The sequence below is a fragment of the Pteropus alecto genome, unplaced genomic scaffold (assembly GCF_000325575.1).
Source record: "Pteropus alecto unplaced genomic scaffold, ASM32557v1 scaffold75, whole genome shotgun sequence".
Lineage (NCBI taxonomy): Eukaryota > Metazoa > Chordata > Mammalia > Chiroptera > Pteropodidae > Pteropus > Pteropus alecto.
The window spans coordinates 1,689,870-1,705,909 of record NW_006440638.1 but is presented as its reverse complement, the minus strand read 5'-3'; the positions used below and the strand labels follow the sequence as shown (position 1 = coordinate 1,705,909).

General features: G+C 38.2%; 1 protein-coding gene across 3 annotated transcripts in view; it reads right to left on the bottom strand.

The window, feature by feature from the left end:
* The window catches only part of PLS1 (plastin 1), a 105,075-nt gene extending 89,287 nt beyond the window's left edge, over window positions 1-15,788 (bottom strand). The window contains exon 1 of one of the 3 annotated variants that reach the window (XM_025050769.1): window positions 15,769-15,788. The gene's annotated coding sequence lies outside the window, so the exon portion shown is untranslated. Of the gene's footprint in view, window positions 1-6,252; window positions 6,679-15,768 lie in introns of those variants that run through there. The other 2 variants (XM_006917449.3, XM_006917448.3) reach the window with 2 other exon arrangements.
* Window positions 15,789-16,040: the final 252 nt, after the last annotated feature.

Below are 16,040 nucleotides of genomic sequence, written 5' to 3'. Positions count from 1 at the left end.
ACCCATAGCCCTGATCATAAGCCAACTGATTTCAGCTATCTGAACTTTAAATTACCCTGAGAAGTTCATTCTGATTGACCACTAAACATTCAGAGGTTCTCAGAGTACCTTTTTCCACTGACAGTGATCTTGGGTTTAACTTGGGCTATTTGAGAATAAGAAAAAGATTCAAGCAAATTGCTATTTCTGTTTTTCCAATTAATTCACTTGCATGACAACTTTTGCTAAAAAACATCATTAGTTTTTGTGAGCTGTGTTTCATGGCTGGCACCTCACCTTCTTGGACACATCTCTTGGACCAAAAGAGCACTCCAATGAACCTAAACCTAAAGAGAGAGTAAGGAAAAGGGAGACTTTACAAGAACAAAATGCTGACAGAGTGCTCAAGTGAAAGAATGCAGGAGTCTTTGGGACCTGTTGGTTTGTTTTCAAAGATTATAAATACTAACTTGATATCAAGCTAAACGTTCAATTATTTACTAATTTAATATCGTCTTTCCACAAAATTATTGATGAATAGCATTAAAATCCTAAGCACTCATTCATCAAACCTCAAAATTCTAGTTTGCATTGATTATTATCTATAAAAGTACACAGTGAGTATATATAATTGAGGACAAAAAAAAAAAAAGCAAAGCCATAAAAGATGGCATTTAAGACAAAATGAAATGAGACAAAAAGTCTGCTTCTGCCTTTGATCATTCACTGTAAACGAGTCGGTTCTGAACCTGCTTCGCTTATATTTCAACAATTTAATCTAGATTTTGATCACCAACTATGGGAACAACATGTGAACGCAGTTGGTACTTTCCATCTAAGGCATTTAAATTGCTTGATCAGCATCAGTTTTAGGTCACAGATTGTCACGCATCACTTTGGATTTACAATTGTGATCCATCGGCATAGGTTTACTCATTTATTCATAGAGGACAGAGGGCGCCACATGGGAATTCATTGTTGGAGAAAAGTAGACAAGTAGACTTTGGCCCAAGGTGCAATTAACATGACTGATCCTTCTCCACACATTTACCAATGTTTTGAACTCAATTTCAATCCAAATTCTATTTTGACAGCACTGATAAACTCTCTCGTTTCTTGGTTCTCCAACAGATTGAAGAGGCTTTTGGCATTTTTTATTAAAAAATTATTATTTCCTGGGACTGTGCCTTCAAACAATTTATTGAGTTTCTCAATAATAACATAAACCTAGTTTCCTCTAATATTTTGAGTTTCTACTGTCAACCATTCTCCAAAGCCTTTTGCTTTTTATCACGAAGGACTCCCACAAAACTGTTTCCACCTACTAAGACATTCATCTACCTTACTACCAGAAAGGACAGTTTCTCATGTTTTCTTTGTGGTTGGCTTAGATTTTTTGAAGGTGGCACATCTATGTGCAGTGAGTTATCACCCACATATTCTTATAGTTTTATAGCTCTCGATTGCTCAATGGAGTAAATCATAAAAATGTAGTTTATTATAGTCAAAAGTCCCCTTCACAACTAGACTTTATGAACAAACTATCTGTAACTCTACTAGAAAGTATTTCCTGATGAAACAAGTATTTTAAATAAAAGAAAAACTCTCCTAATTACTCTAACTCTTGCCCTTTATGTGCCCAACAGTATTACTAAAAAGTAATCTGTTTTTACAGAAGCCATTTCATGCTTCTCACCAAAAAAGGCAAATAGGAACTTTTGGATTCAGTAGTATTAAAAAGAAATATGATGACCAAAGTTAACAGAGCTTCACATCTCAAGTGATTTATATGTCAGCAAAATTTTCAGCAATCAAATTGTATAACTATTTTATAACCAATAAAGTTGTATGCAGCACAAAAGCCTCTTTCTCTTTTTCCCTGATTTTCATCATCAACCAGAATGAAATGTTGATTCAGATCTTTGTTCAGGGTAAGAGCTGGGTGATGTGATAAGTTCTTGGATGTTGAGATAAATAAATGAGTAGAGGCCAGAAACAGGTGGCCTTTCCGTTCATATCCAAGCACAGGTGCTGAGAATGCACAGAACTAGCTCAGGAGAAGATTAAGCAGAAGCAGGAAATGGAAAGAAGGCTCAGACAGCACGGGATTCCATTTTGAAACTTCCCTAAGAGAGTAATGGGGCGGGGGTGTGGATTTTCTCACAGCCAACTCCACTGGTTACAGTTGGGGCCCACCAGTCTTGCCTTTAAATTACTTGTCTCTGACCTGGGGCCTTCCTTGTTGTATCTATACACACCTCCAACTGCAACAAGTACAAACTGACTTCAGAACTTCCTGATCACGAGGATCCTAGGAGAATGTGATCAGGTCCAGATTCTCCCTGGGTGTTTTAACCACAGGTCAAAGGCCTGAGGTCAGGGTAAGGGTCAAGACCTACAGATATTCCAGGGCTTTCAGTAATGGATCCTGGCACCCCAGGGGACAAAATTCCTTATAAACCTGGCCACCCTAGGGTCCTTAGGTTCATACATTGGGTTTCCCATCTGTCACCCCCAACTCCAGAGGCATGTCCTGGATCACTACCAACTCACCTCCATCACCCAAGTTCCTCCTGAAAGAGGGTGGGAACAGAACAGAAATAGCTTTATGGTGTACCCAGAGAAAGAGCTGCTGTCTCTGCCTCCAAGAATGCTTCAGTAGTAAAAAGGAGGTAAAGACTAAGTGGAATAATTTAAAAAATAAAAAACTAAAAGATTTACCACTATTTTTTTCCCCCTCAGATTAAAATCTTGCTCATAGAATATTGGGAGTTTCACCAATCTGTGACCATTCTCAATGGGTGCAACCTAAGCATCTGTTAGGGTTACTATAGATAAAGTTTTGCATTTTGTTAAGATACTTGACTAAGTTATTTAAGCTCTCAGTGCCTGAAGTCAGGCAAGCTTGGGATCAAAGCTCAGTTCAGCCACTTGTTAACCATGTGACCTCAGAAATGAGATTTTATCTAAGTTTCGGTTTTCTCATCTGTAAAAATGGGATAATTGTACCGACCTCATAGGACAGTTTATAAATATTAAAAGACATATTGTTTGTAAAGTGTTTAGTCCATGGAAAACTTTCTATAATACAAGTTACTAATATTACTAATATTATTTTGAGAAAGTTACATAATACAGTCATTTTGTACAGGATTGCGGTATATAACTATAGATTTTAATATTCAGCATTTTTTTGTGAGACATTCATTTCAGCTTACTGCCTGATTTTGCATTTGGCTGTCCAATCAATTTTAACTAATGTCATAATAAAAAAAAAAGTAATCTCATTATACCTTTCCAACTCTTCCTTTTCCCCCAGGAAGCTGTGTATCTCTCCTCAATTGCTCTCTCCTCTTAATTTTATAAGAACAAGCATCACTGCCATTTGAAGACAGTGGTCAACTTGCCTCTGAGTGTCAATGGAAAAGATGTGCCATCCAACAGCTCCCTCAATGCTGTGTGCAGCTCAACGGGAAGGCTGTTTTGTTTTGCAAAACAGCTATTTGCAACATCTGTTCCAAGTAAACAAATATGCCAAAACATCTCCTGAATTGGAATTTGGGGTTCTGAAGCACTCCCTACTGTCTTGTTTTTTTGGGTAGCCTGATCACAATTCTATCTCTCTCTCAACCTTATTCTTACCTTCCTAGGTCACAAACACCACAGCCATCATTCACCACCTCCTGGTAGTGTAAAATGTCTCTCTCAAATACACTCTCAGTCCAAGGACTTTGGGCCTACTTGTTTATGTCTTTTACCCCTCACAAGCTAAGCTACTGTAACCTTTCCAGACTCCTCTTCAACTCCCTGTATGGAGATTCCCAAAACCTCAGCCTCACCACTTTTCACTCTGTATACTCAACCCTGAATTGCCCAGTCATCTCTTCATCTCTTCCAATGACACAGACATCTACATAGACCACGAAGCTCCCCCCTTTAGATTGGTCTCTGAGGGCTTTAGATCCACAGAACATCTCCAACTGGACTGTCCTGCTGCCAACTCAACTTTATCTTGGAACCAAGAACCTTGAAAAGTAAGGTTTAATGAAATGAGCTTCGAGCTAGTAGTTAGGAAACTTGAGTAGAGGCTCAAGCAACACCACTAACTTAGTTAAGCATATCTCAGTTCTTCCTCTAGATAATGTGGGGATGGTCTGGATAAAATGATACCTTACATCTCTAAAATCCTAAATTCCCACCTTACCCATGTCAAAAAATCCTATTTATTTACGCAATAACTATGGAGTGTCTAATACTGCAAAGCTACCATGCCTGACATTGAGAGGGATTAAAGATCATTCCCCAAAGAGCTTATCATTTAGGATGGGAAGTAAAAAAATCATATCAATAACTCTAAGAAACAGAAAGAGATAATGTCATAACTGGAGGTACTTATAAGATAAAAAGAACATTACAAACCCATTACCAACACGCCAAGCCTAGAAGTAATTTTCAACATATATTTCCTTCTCTGCATCTAGTCTTTCACCAAATGCTTTTTCCTTTAAACCATTTCTTAAATCTGTGCTCTCCACTCTGCTCTTAGAATTGCAATGCTTAAATCCTAGCCTTGGGCAACACTCCCCTATTATGATTTTAGCCCTGTCTCCGGCACTCCTCTGAGGCATGGTCTCTCATTAAAATATGAGAATCACCCCAGCAGGCTGGTTTGACTTGACAATTGTCTTGCTATAGCTCTAAGGTGGGCTCCCTCATATTATATAACATCCACATTAAATTCCTTTACAAAACTCTGTGCTTTACTTCCTCTCACAAATAGAAGCTAAGAACATACTATATGCTTTGTGCTAGGTAGAACGTCTAAGTCATAGACTTTAACCTCCAAGAGCTTACACACTGGTCAGGAAGTTGGGACATGTGCTAAAATACAACAATTTGGGATACTAATGATGAGAGGGATACTAGCAGCACAGACAACAGTAATAAATGCTAGAGGATTCATAAGAGGAAGAACTACTTTCTGGCCACAGTAATCAAGGAAAGCTCCTGTAAAGAGGTTACACCTGAGCTACTCCTTGCAGCATGGGCAGGACTTGAACAGGGAGGGAGGCAAGCAGGTATTCTGGCTAGGGGCCCAACGTGACCTAGACAAGGAAGGAGGGCAGTTTCAAGATTAACAAATTGTTAGGTGGTGCTCGAGTGGGAGGATAATTTTTGAAAGAACTTTACAAAGTACTAGCAAGTTTAGTAGCAGGAATAACTAATTATCAGCGTAAGCCAGACTACACAGTATAAAGATATAGGAAAGAAAATAAAAGTTTAATAAGCTAACCAAATTGTGAGGAGAATATCAGTAGGGGGTGGTAAAAAGAACCTGAAAATCAGAAAACTGGGGTCCCCGGCCCTGTTTTGCCAAGGAGGGTCTCCAGTGGCCTCAGCAAGTCATTTAACCTCATTGGTCTCAGTTTTCTCATTTGTAAACTGAAGCAACTGAACTGGCTGACCTGGAAGGTCTCTACCACAGTCTTAAACTGTATATAATTTCTGCCATTAAAACATTCATCATGAGGGGTGGAGGAAAAGGCTGGTATCTGTATTCTCTTTTCATATAGGTTACTCTTTCCTGAACTAAAACTGTTTTCCTCCTAAACTTATTATTTCTATGTAAATGACTCCCAGGCCATAAGTTTAACGCTTTACCTAAAAATTGTTCAGTGTGTATGTGCCTCGAGGGCTACAATTTTGTTTATGCCTCACAGGTTATCCAAGAAATTTGCACAGCACAGCCCCAGCCTCCTAGGTTTGTAACCAATACCCCAGCCTCAGAGTAAGCTATCTCTGTATGAGACATGAAATGTGACAGGGTAAATAAAGGGAGAAAAGTGAGAACTCTTTCTCATCTAAAAAGACCGCTTCCTTTTAATAGCACCAAATGAGTCCTGAAATAATAGTAATACAGAAAAGGAAGAAGGAATCTTAAATTTTAGAAAGTCTCTACTTAAAAATGCAGCTGAAATGCAGAAAGTTTTTGGCACTGAAATTCGCTGAAAGTTTACTTTTTTAATGCCCCGTTCAGAGGCCAACTGATTCAGGAAAGGCACCAAAACCATAAACCACGGATGCGATTTCACTCCAGCCCTATTGATCCTATGCACCAAAAGACCAAAGGCAAGCTAGAATGTAAGCGAAACAGGCTGGATCAGAAAGCCTCTGCAGCTGCCACCCAAAGTTTAAAAGAGAGGAAAGAAAAAACAAAAGTTAACAGAATGCCTAACTTCAAGCAAGGAATCATAATGAAGTTCTCAGGCTTACTGTGAAAGTAGTATACACGATTTGACACCTGTCCGCACTACAGGCTGCAGGGAATAGGCAGGAGCGGGTCCGGAGCTTGGCGGGCGCCGCACTTCACAGCAAGGAGTCGAGAACCGCCCAGCGAGCGAGGAAAAACCGAAGACGCCCCTCCAGCCGCTGAACGCCAGCGACAAAGTGAAGCTTTGTCTTCTGCCTATCAGTCCAGCTCTCCTCTGGGACTCCACTGCCGCGCCCTGGAACCTGCCGCTGCTGTCCTGCTGGCGCCCGCAGGTCCCCTTTGCAGCTACCTCGCGGCGCCCGCCTGCTGCGCTTGCGCCACCACGCATGCCCGGCCGGTACCCGGGCCAGCAGGCTCTTAATCCACTTGCCGGGTTTTGGCCCGGCTCCCAGGAGAAGGACCCGAGTCCGAGAGCCTGAGTTCTGGCAGCGGGTGGAAGAGGAATTGCAGGTGCTGGGAGAGGCGAGGGGGAGAGTCGGATGGGCGCTGCGGTTACGTTATCCCTACAGTCGAGTTACTCAGGATTTAACGCTCCTCCCAGCCTAAAAGATGACCTACCACCTACACCCCTGGAATGATCTTAGCACCGTGGTGCTCAAACTTGAACGTCCATCAGAATCACCTGGAGGGCTTGTTAAAACACAGATTCCGCACCTAGAGTTACAGATTCAGTAGGTCTAGAATGAAGCCGGATAATTTGAATTTCTAACATTTTCTAGGGGGAAACTGTTGCTAACTAGCCCCAGTACCATGCTTTGCGAACCCCCGGTGGAGGAAAAAGAGGAAAGTTTTCTCTCTCGTTCCCCTGTTTGGGATTTCACAAAACTTTTCCTCTTAATTTCACAGCCACATCAGCTTTGAAAACAAGTAACTACAGCTCACATTCAAAGATGGGACATTTCCTCCAGCATGTGAGTCAAGCAAATGGAATGCAGCCCCAAGGGTTCTCACATAGTTTGCATAGCATCGTCTGTGCTTGTGGTCACTTAGGCTCTGTCCTGAACACAGGAGCTGTCCCTATTTTGCTGCCCCTTTAACTCTAAATCCTGTATGCCCCCTCGGGTGCTTACCACAGTACTGGGTACAAAATAGGCACCCAAGAAATCTTAAGATGGTATCACTATGACTGGAGAGATAGAGAAGAAAGATGTTGAAATTATTTTAGGCACCCAAAGGAACTGATAAGCAATTAATTATGGAAGTCGGTGGGCTAAGGTTAGGGAGGATAAGGATTTCTCTCTGCCTTCCACCTAGGGAAGTTAGTTGGACTTAGTATCCTTATCTAAGCCCAGATATATAGGAGTTGAGTATGTAAGTTCTCACAAGATATTTCTTACAAAGTGAAACACATTTCTGCCATACAAACCAGCCATTCCATAAAGGGAGTTTTGTACGGGAGTTTTGTACTAAAACGGACAAGTCCAGTGACAGAAAGTAACCTCATAGAGTGATCTGATCACAAATTCCTAACTGGGCAGGTTATGCTGGGTAGTCATGTCACAGGCACACAACTTTTTTAGCAAAAGGTTTATCTTCCCCTTAAGCAAGCCCTGTCTGGTTGTTCTTAAGCATCTAGGTTAACACACTTTTGAAATGTCAGAGAAATTCTCTCTTTTCGAGATTCCTCAGAAGAATGAACATACTCAAGGGAGCACATCTTGTGCTTTCTCCCACCTTCATGTAATGTTCCTTACATTCCTCCTTAACTCCATAAAAGAAACTGTAAAACTGACAATCTCTGACGCATTTGAGATCTTGCTTCTCAGCAATTGTCCTCAGTTGTCTCAAATGAACTCTTATAAAAATTTTCTACAGATTTGGACATTTTTACATCAACACACTCCTAGGTATTACCCAAGAGGAATTAAAATATGTTCACTCAAAGACTTGAACACAAATGTTTATAGCAGCTTTTCTTTTTTCACAATAGCCCTGAATTGAAAGGAATCCAATATCCATTAACAGGTTTATGGATAAACAAATTCGAGTTATCAAGAGAATATACTCTACTTCTAATAACCATATATTCCAGTTTTTCCAAAATAGTCCCAATTTTAAATATTTCTTTATTGCATGAATTTATATCCAATCATATGTTCCAACTGTTGGTCGAAAAAAATAAAATCAAATTAAAATAGGGATACTTTTCTGGCTCTTCTACAGCTTACAAAAAATATTAGTAATATAATAATATTAATAAATATTAATAACATTACTAAGAGTTTTTGAGCTTTTACTATATACTAATAACTGTTTTAAGCATTTTAGAATGTTTTCTCATTGAGTATCCATGACAGCCCTATTAAGCTATCCTCATTTTATAGGTTAAAAAAAGGTGAGATAGAAAATATTAATTATTTTTCTCATAATACAACTAAATAAAGACTAAAAACTAAATTGAAAACTGTATTTTGTATGAACACAATCTTTGCTGATTTTGCACTTCCCAAGAAATAACCCTTTTAGATTATTAATTTATTTTCCCAGGCTCATTGATACTGGGAAGGGAACCATAAAGAGCAGAACTCCGGCAGTCACCACCATCATCATCTTCGCCATCATCTCTAATGTCTATGCCATATTCCCTGTGTGCCAGCTGCTGTGCCAAGAACTCATGCACCTGTATCCTATCTACCACATAAAATCTAATGAAATGATAGAGAAGATATGTTTTAAAAGTGAGAAATATCCTAGGAAAATAAGAAAAACTGCCATCAACAAACCATAAATATTGAGAAAAGATGAAATACAGACAGAACCACATCTTAGAAAAACAAAATGCAAGGAGAGTTAAGCTCAAATCATACAGAGGAGGTGGCTAAGGCAAAGAAAGGAGCATTGGGGGAAGGATGTACAAGTTTACAGTTAACAGATCAAGAAGTGGGGAAGAAGGCACTGAGGCACTGGTCAGAGTAATTGGGGAGAGCAGTTTAGAGTAGCCAGGCTAGTTAATTTTCTCCTCTCCAACTGGTTCTAAATTGTGGCCCAGGTAGCTCCGAGAACACCTTGAGAATGAGCTACCAACACATCCTTGCCTTTCAAGTGCTTTTCCTTACCCCAAATTGGCAAAGGATGGCTACAGTTAATAAAAAGGCAAAGTGAATAGAGATTCTAAAACACAAAATTGAACAGATAACTAAACATTTCTGGGGAAAATCGTCATGAGAGAGGCACCTTTTCTACAACTAATATTAGAGAAGACAGAGCTAGAGAACAATCAGAAGAAGACATTTGAAAAGTATAATAAATACCTTCAGAGAAACATGAGAAGATGTCACATGTACAGAAAATTTAACCAGATGTTTGAGAATTTTAAATTTTAAATTTTGACTGAGATAAAAAATTAAATGTATGATCTAGGTTCCAGAATAGAGATTGTGAACAAATAGGGACTGAACAATCAAGCTGAGTAATTATAACAGGCACCAGGGTGGAAAATAGTCTTTAGGGCATAGAAGTGTAATCTGTGGCGGTTTACTACATCCTCTATTCTCCCCTCACACCTTGCCCATCCTTATTTGAAAAAAATAAAATCGTGTGCAATATTAACTGAAACAGATGGAAAATAGGAAAAGAGTTGTAGAGTGTGGCAGAGATTGTTCATTGTCCCCAAATAGCTTTTTTTCTATGATTATATCCCTCGCTTTTGAAAAGTTCACATCATGTCACTTGACTTTTACTAAACACGTACCTACATTAGTACCTGTTTTTGCTAACTAAAAGAAATCTGAAGAGGATTTTTGCTTTTGGGAAAAAAGACAAAATGCGAAAATAGCATTCAGCATTTTTCGTTTGTTTGTTTGTTTGTTTGTTTGTTTTGCAGTTAGCCGTCACAGAGGCAGCTTGCGCCCTGAGCAGCAGAGAATGACACCGCCAAGCTCCTTCCCCTGGAACCACATTCAGCATCTCAGCATTAAACACCATAGCTTTGAAACTGTCTGTGAGGATCTGTGCTTTATCTCAGTTTATTTTGTGCATTGTTAGCAAGACTGTCCTAAGTTATCAGAAAAGCCTAAGAGAGAACGTAAGGGTGTTACATTTAGCATAAAACTGGATGTAATTCAGCATATTTGGTATGATTTGCTAAATTATGTTTAGGATCTGGGAATGTGCAAAATTTCTTCCATATAAATTAATGGTATTTACTTTTTTGCCTTATGCCATTTCGACTCATGAGGTTTCATAGGAAGCTTCTACTTTTGGATAGCAAGAGAAACCTGTATTTATGAAAATGATGGTATATCAAAATAATAGGGAAATTAAAAACTAGTCAGTAACAGATACCATGGATTGCCCCAACTCTCTTCTTGGATGCCTTCCTGGAAAGCCAAAAACTACATTTCCTAGATTCATTTATAGCCAGGGTTCCAGATATAATTTAGTTTCCACCAAATCATTTAAGACTTGGTTGAAAATTGAATTGCATGAGAAAAGAGGCAAGATATGATCCTCTTTTGTCTGTTTCCTGATCCTTTCAGAGTTAGCAACTGCCTTGACAGGTGATTTGGGGAGTTCTTGGATGCTCATGATAAAGTGTGTCTCTCAAAGATTCTGTATATTTTTGATATCTCTTAACAAACCCCTTACTCTTAAACTAGCAAAAAGGACTACAACCCTCACAAATGCACTATCCACCTGGGAAACAAATTGTCTTACTCAAAAATGATCAGTAAACAAATGAGAAAATGAATACTAGGAAACTGAAGTACAAAATTCTTAGTAAAAAGTAGAGAAGAACACGTTTAACCTTGGGGTTAACCTTCCTAAGCAACACTCAAAACCCAGAAGCTATAATGAAAAAGATGGATAGATTTGATATAATAAAAATTAACATTTCTATAGGACAAGAGCCAAGTGATGGACTAAGAAAAAATATTCTAGAATATAAATCAGAAAAGGGTTAATATCAATAGTATATTAAAATGACCCTATAAATAAATAGACATAATCAAATGAAAACTGATAAAGTATCGAGTAGGCAATTTACAAAAAAGAAAACCAAATTATTACTAGACATACGAAAAGATGCTTGAACTTACTGGTGAATAGAGAAATGCACATAAATGTATATGAGCCTTACTACAAACCAATCAAATCGGAACCTCTGAGATTTAAAAGCTTTCCACCCACATACTTCCAATGTGTAGTCAAGGTTAAAAACCATTACTCTAAAACATTAACTCAAAGAGTGGTTCATGGACAAGTCAAATCAGCACCACCTAGGAGCTTGTTAAAAAGGCAAATTATTGGGTTCCCTTTCAGATCCATTAAATAAAAATCTGGGGCTCAGGAATGAGTTTTAATAAGCCCTCCGGGTGATTCTGATGCATGCTCAAGTTTGAGAACTCAGAAACCTCCTTCCTTGACCTTTACATTACAGAGTTACTGGGAGGATAACAGCAGACAAAACAAATATTTTGAGGAAAACAAAAATAATGATTGCAAATGCAAATAATTATTACCATTTGAATAGATTTTATATAATCATTGGATCCTACTCAGTACCTTAGCAATATAAATGACAATAATTCATTACTGAGATAGAAATCTCCTGGACGCATGGGATTATGTGCTTATTTCTGATTTGTCTCCAAATACAGTGGAGTCTTACTTCTATAACATAGCCTTAGTAGATGTGAAACTGCCACATGACTACGAAGACAAATAGCTTTACTTTTAGTTTCTTAAGTATTATAAGTTCCCCTATGTGAACTAAATGTTTTTTGAAATGATTCTTTGCAGTGTTTCTGCTAAATGAGACATGTGCATTCGTGCAGTTTGGCCAAAGAGGATCATTTATTCTGCTTAATAAGTTTCAGAATGTTACTCTGTAGTTATGTTTGTTTATTATGAGGCTTTATCCAGTGAAAACCAACAGAAATGTGCCCCTTTAAACTCATTAATTTGTCTGACAATATTCAATACATAGTCAAGTTATTCAAGCAGAGGAATGGAATAATCATATTTGGGTTTTGAAAAGGTTGCTGTTGCTCTGTCAGCATCGCCTAGGAGCAAACTTTCGAAAATGCAAACTGTTAATTAATAAAATACTTTTTATAATTATTAAAAATTAAATTATTAAAAACTGTCTAAGTGCAAATTATTGAGTGTGTGTATACCAAAAGAGTTGTATATTGAACTCCATTCAGGTGTGAAAAGGAACTTGTAAAATTGTATTTTTTATCTCATTTTTTAAAAGATTTTTTAGTGTATACTTTATGATATTGATTATACAGTAAAATCTTGACATAATACCACAAAAGGAATAAAATAATCCAATACATTATGATGGAACTTGCAGTTAGGCCGCCAAGAATTTGGGCATCTGAGAACCAGGAGATCTTAGTCTCGTTTGAGTTGTGGTGCCCCCTGGTGGTCATTCCAACACTAGTTTAATCATCAACGAGATCAGTTCTATGTATTCGCTGTATGAAACTTCCAGGAGGACATTGATTGGTGCCCTTTTGTCGACTTGATCTGGGACACTGGGCTTAGGAGATACCAAGGTCCCAAGCACACTGGGATCTACCTCTGCCTCTCTGCTTCCTGCCTCACTCTCTGCCCCCCACCATACTTCTACCCCCCCAAAAAAAGATAAAAAGGGAGGTGAGAGGAAAACAGGAACCAATCAACAGGTATCAAAATTATGTCAAAATTTACATTATATATAATGAGTTTTATGTATATTAGAATAGAGTACTAAATATGTGTGGTAAATATGCACATATAAAGGTGCGTATTTTTAAAATCTCAATATTGAATGATCAAAAAAGTTGGGAGACTCCCAGTGTAGAGAATGAATTGGAGAGAAAACAAGCCTAAAGGAAGAAAGGCAAGATAGAACACCGATGAAGTAATTTGGACAAGAGACAGTGATAGTCTGAAAATAGAATGATGATAATAGGATTTGAAGGGAGGTGGATAGGTTTGATATTCAGGAGGTAGAATTGAGTTCTTACCTTTAGAGATACAAACTGAAGTATTTACAGATAAATTGATATGATGTCTGGGATTTTCTTTAAAATAATCCAATAGGGAGAGGGGAAATGGGAGGGGTGGTTATAGACGAAACAAAGACTGGCCATATGCTGATAACTGTTGAAGTTGAGTGAGGGGCATAAAAGGGATCTTTATCCTATTCTCTCTACTTTTGTATATATTTGAACCTTTCCATAACACAAAGTTAAACAAAAATAAAGTGCCTGGAAATAATTCAAGGGAAAAAATTAGGAAGGAAGGTAGACATATGAAACATAAAGCTCAGAGAGAGATCAGAGCAGAAGCAAAGAATTTGGGAGTGATCAGGTAAAAAGTTAACTGAAACCTTAATAATGAAAAAGTCACCTAGGAATAGAAAAGAGAAAAGAAGTTAATTTAGAATGCTGAAGTATACCAACAATTAATAGGATGGCAAAGGAAGTGTTGCTATTAAGAGAGTGAGTCATGTAGGCCAAAGAAATAAAGTGCTCCAAGGACCCATTAGTCCATATTGTCAAATGCTGCTGAGAGGTCAAGAAAGGAAGGGCTGATCAACATCTTTTTGGATTTAGCCATATGAAAATCATTGGTGACTTTGGTGAGAGGTGTTTAAGAGAGGATGGGCAGGACAGAGTATAGTGTGTGTAGGTTTAGGACTGAGTGGGAGACGAGGAAATAGACTCAGCAGTATGAAAAATTCAAAAAGTTTGGTGAAGGAGAGAAATATATGGGTATCTGGAGGAAGGATTTCTGCTTGGATGACATTGGCTACGTATTTATTGATATACTGCTAAAGAAGTTTTATTTCTTTAAATGATCTACTACCTTCCATTTATTCTGTCCTGCATCCTCCTGCCAGATTTGAGTGTAGCTTTGACTGTGTCGCTCTTTAAATAAAATCTTCCAGTGCCTCTCCATTGCTTACTGTGGTTTGTGCAAGCTTCTCAGACTACTTTTAAGGTTCCCTAACACCAGCCAAACTAGATCTCATCTCTCCTTCGGTATGTTTTCTGTTCATACTACTGCCTGTAGTTAGTATATATTCCTCTTCTGCAATCTTTGTCTCTTCAGACATTGCTATCTTTTATATCCTGTCTCAGATGTGCTCCCACAATCTCCTTGAGCTCCTTCCTGATCCACCTCCTTTCTATTGGAGTAGATATGATCTCTCCCTCTTGTATTTTTTCAATGCACATTTTTACATCTCTTATGGCATTCATCAGATTTTGCTTTGCTTTTAATTTTCTGGGTTATTATATCCTTTCTACATCCACAGATTCTACCAACTTGAAACTGACTTTATCTTCCTCATCTTTGTGTCACAGAAGTACCTAACATAATATCTTTCACAAAAATAACTTTTGAATTAAATTGGATTCCCAAAGCTGTATTGTTCCTAATGTTTAGGGGTTTATATTGCCTTTTAGAATTACAGTGCTATTCAACTATTGCCTTCCATGTAACATTATAATTTTTATAAAATTCTTCACATGATCCAAAAATAATACCCAATATTTGTTACTTTTTAGTTGAAAAACTTTTTTTCATATGAGTAATCTAAGCTTTAAAAAGCATACTTTTTAAAAAAAATACATTTTGGGTTATCTTAACCACACAGATATAAATAATAATATAACACCCACACAAATATAATAAATGTTTAATTTGTCATGATTATTTCGGGTCCTATTAGAAGAAAACTCTCACAGATATGCTGATGCCTCACAAGAACTTGTGCAGGTCCTCTAACTCCTAATCCCATGTTCTTTCCACTATATCATTCAACTGTTTAACAAATATTTACTGAACACCAACTATTTTGCAGGCACTATGTTAGGTCCTGAGTATCAAAGCAGTGAATAAATCAGACAAGATCTTGCTCTCAAGGAGCCTATGCTTTTAAGGAGCCTATGGAGGAGACAGTCAATAAAATAGTATGCAATATATCACTTGGTTCTAAGTGCTATAAAGAAAAATAAAGCAGAATGGAGAGGAAAAGAGAGTGTAAGTGTGCTAGTCTATATGAGGCTCCTTGGTGACATTTCAGCAAATATCTGAAGAGGGGTGATTAGAGACCAATGTTCAAGGTCACTGCTAAGGGTATAGCAAACGCAAAATCCCCGAGGTAGGAGCATATGTGCTTGTCATTCCATCGCTTTGATTTCTTTTAGATACTGAATCAACAACAAATTATCCTCTAGTGCCAAAGAACAAATGTAAGCACACTGCATGGCTTTACCTGATTAAACACAGAATTCTGACATGTTAAGTCTTTTACGATGGCCATCTATCGAATAAGCAAATTGGGTAGAGCTAGAAAATGTCTACAAGCCAGAATCCATTGACTTACTTTAAAAATTAAATCACTGGTAGTAGACACCCGTAACGTAGACAGCCGTGCTAATTCGATGAGACACATATCAATACAATTCAAGCCCATTTTTAAATAGTAAAGGTTGGGAGAATCCTCAAGGAAAGATAAGTGACTTCGAGATGAAAAAAAAAAGCTGCTAAAACAGAAAGGACAGGGAGGAGCCGACCTTTTGCACCGTATTTCTCATAAAGGATGCCAAGAGTGGTAGGAAAATGAGGAAATCCAATGGCCTTACGCTGTGCAAGACCTGGGATCTAGCCTTTACTTGCTGAACTGTTTCAGTTTTCACATTTGCCATACGGGTGAGTCTGGTCTGGTGCCCTCCAAGCCCCTTTCTTCCTTCGACTGGGGGTAGGGGTGGGGGCGAGGTTGCTTTGCTGAGCCTCCCAGGCTGAGAGTAACAGAACGAGGACGCTAAATCCCAAAACCTCCGTGGAC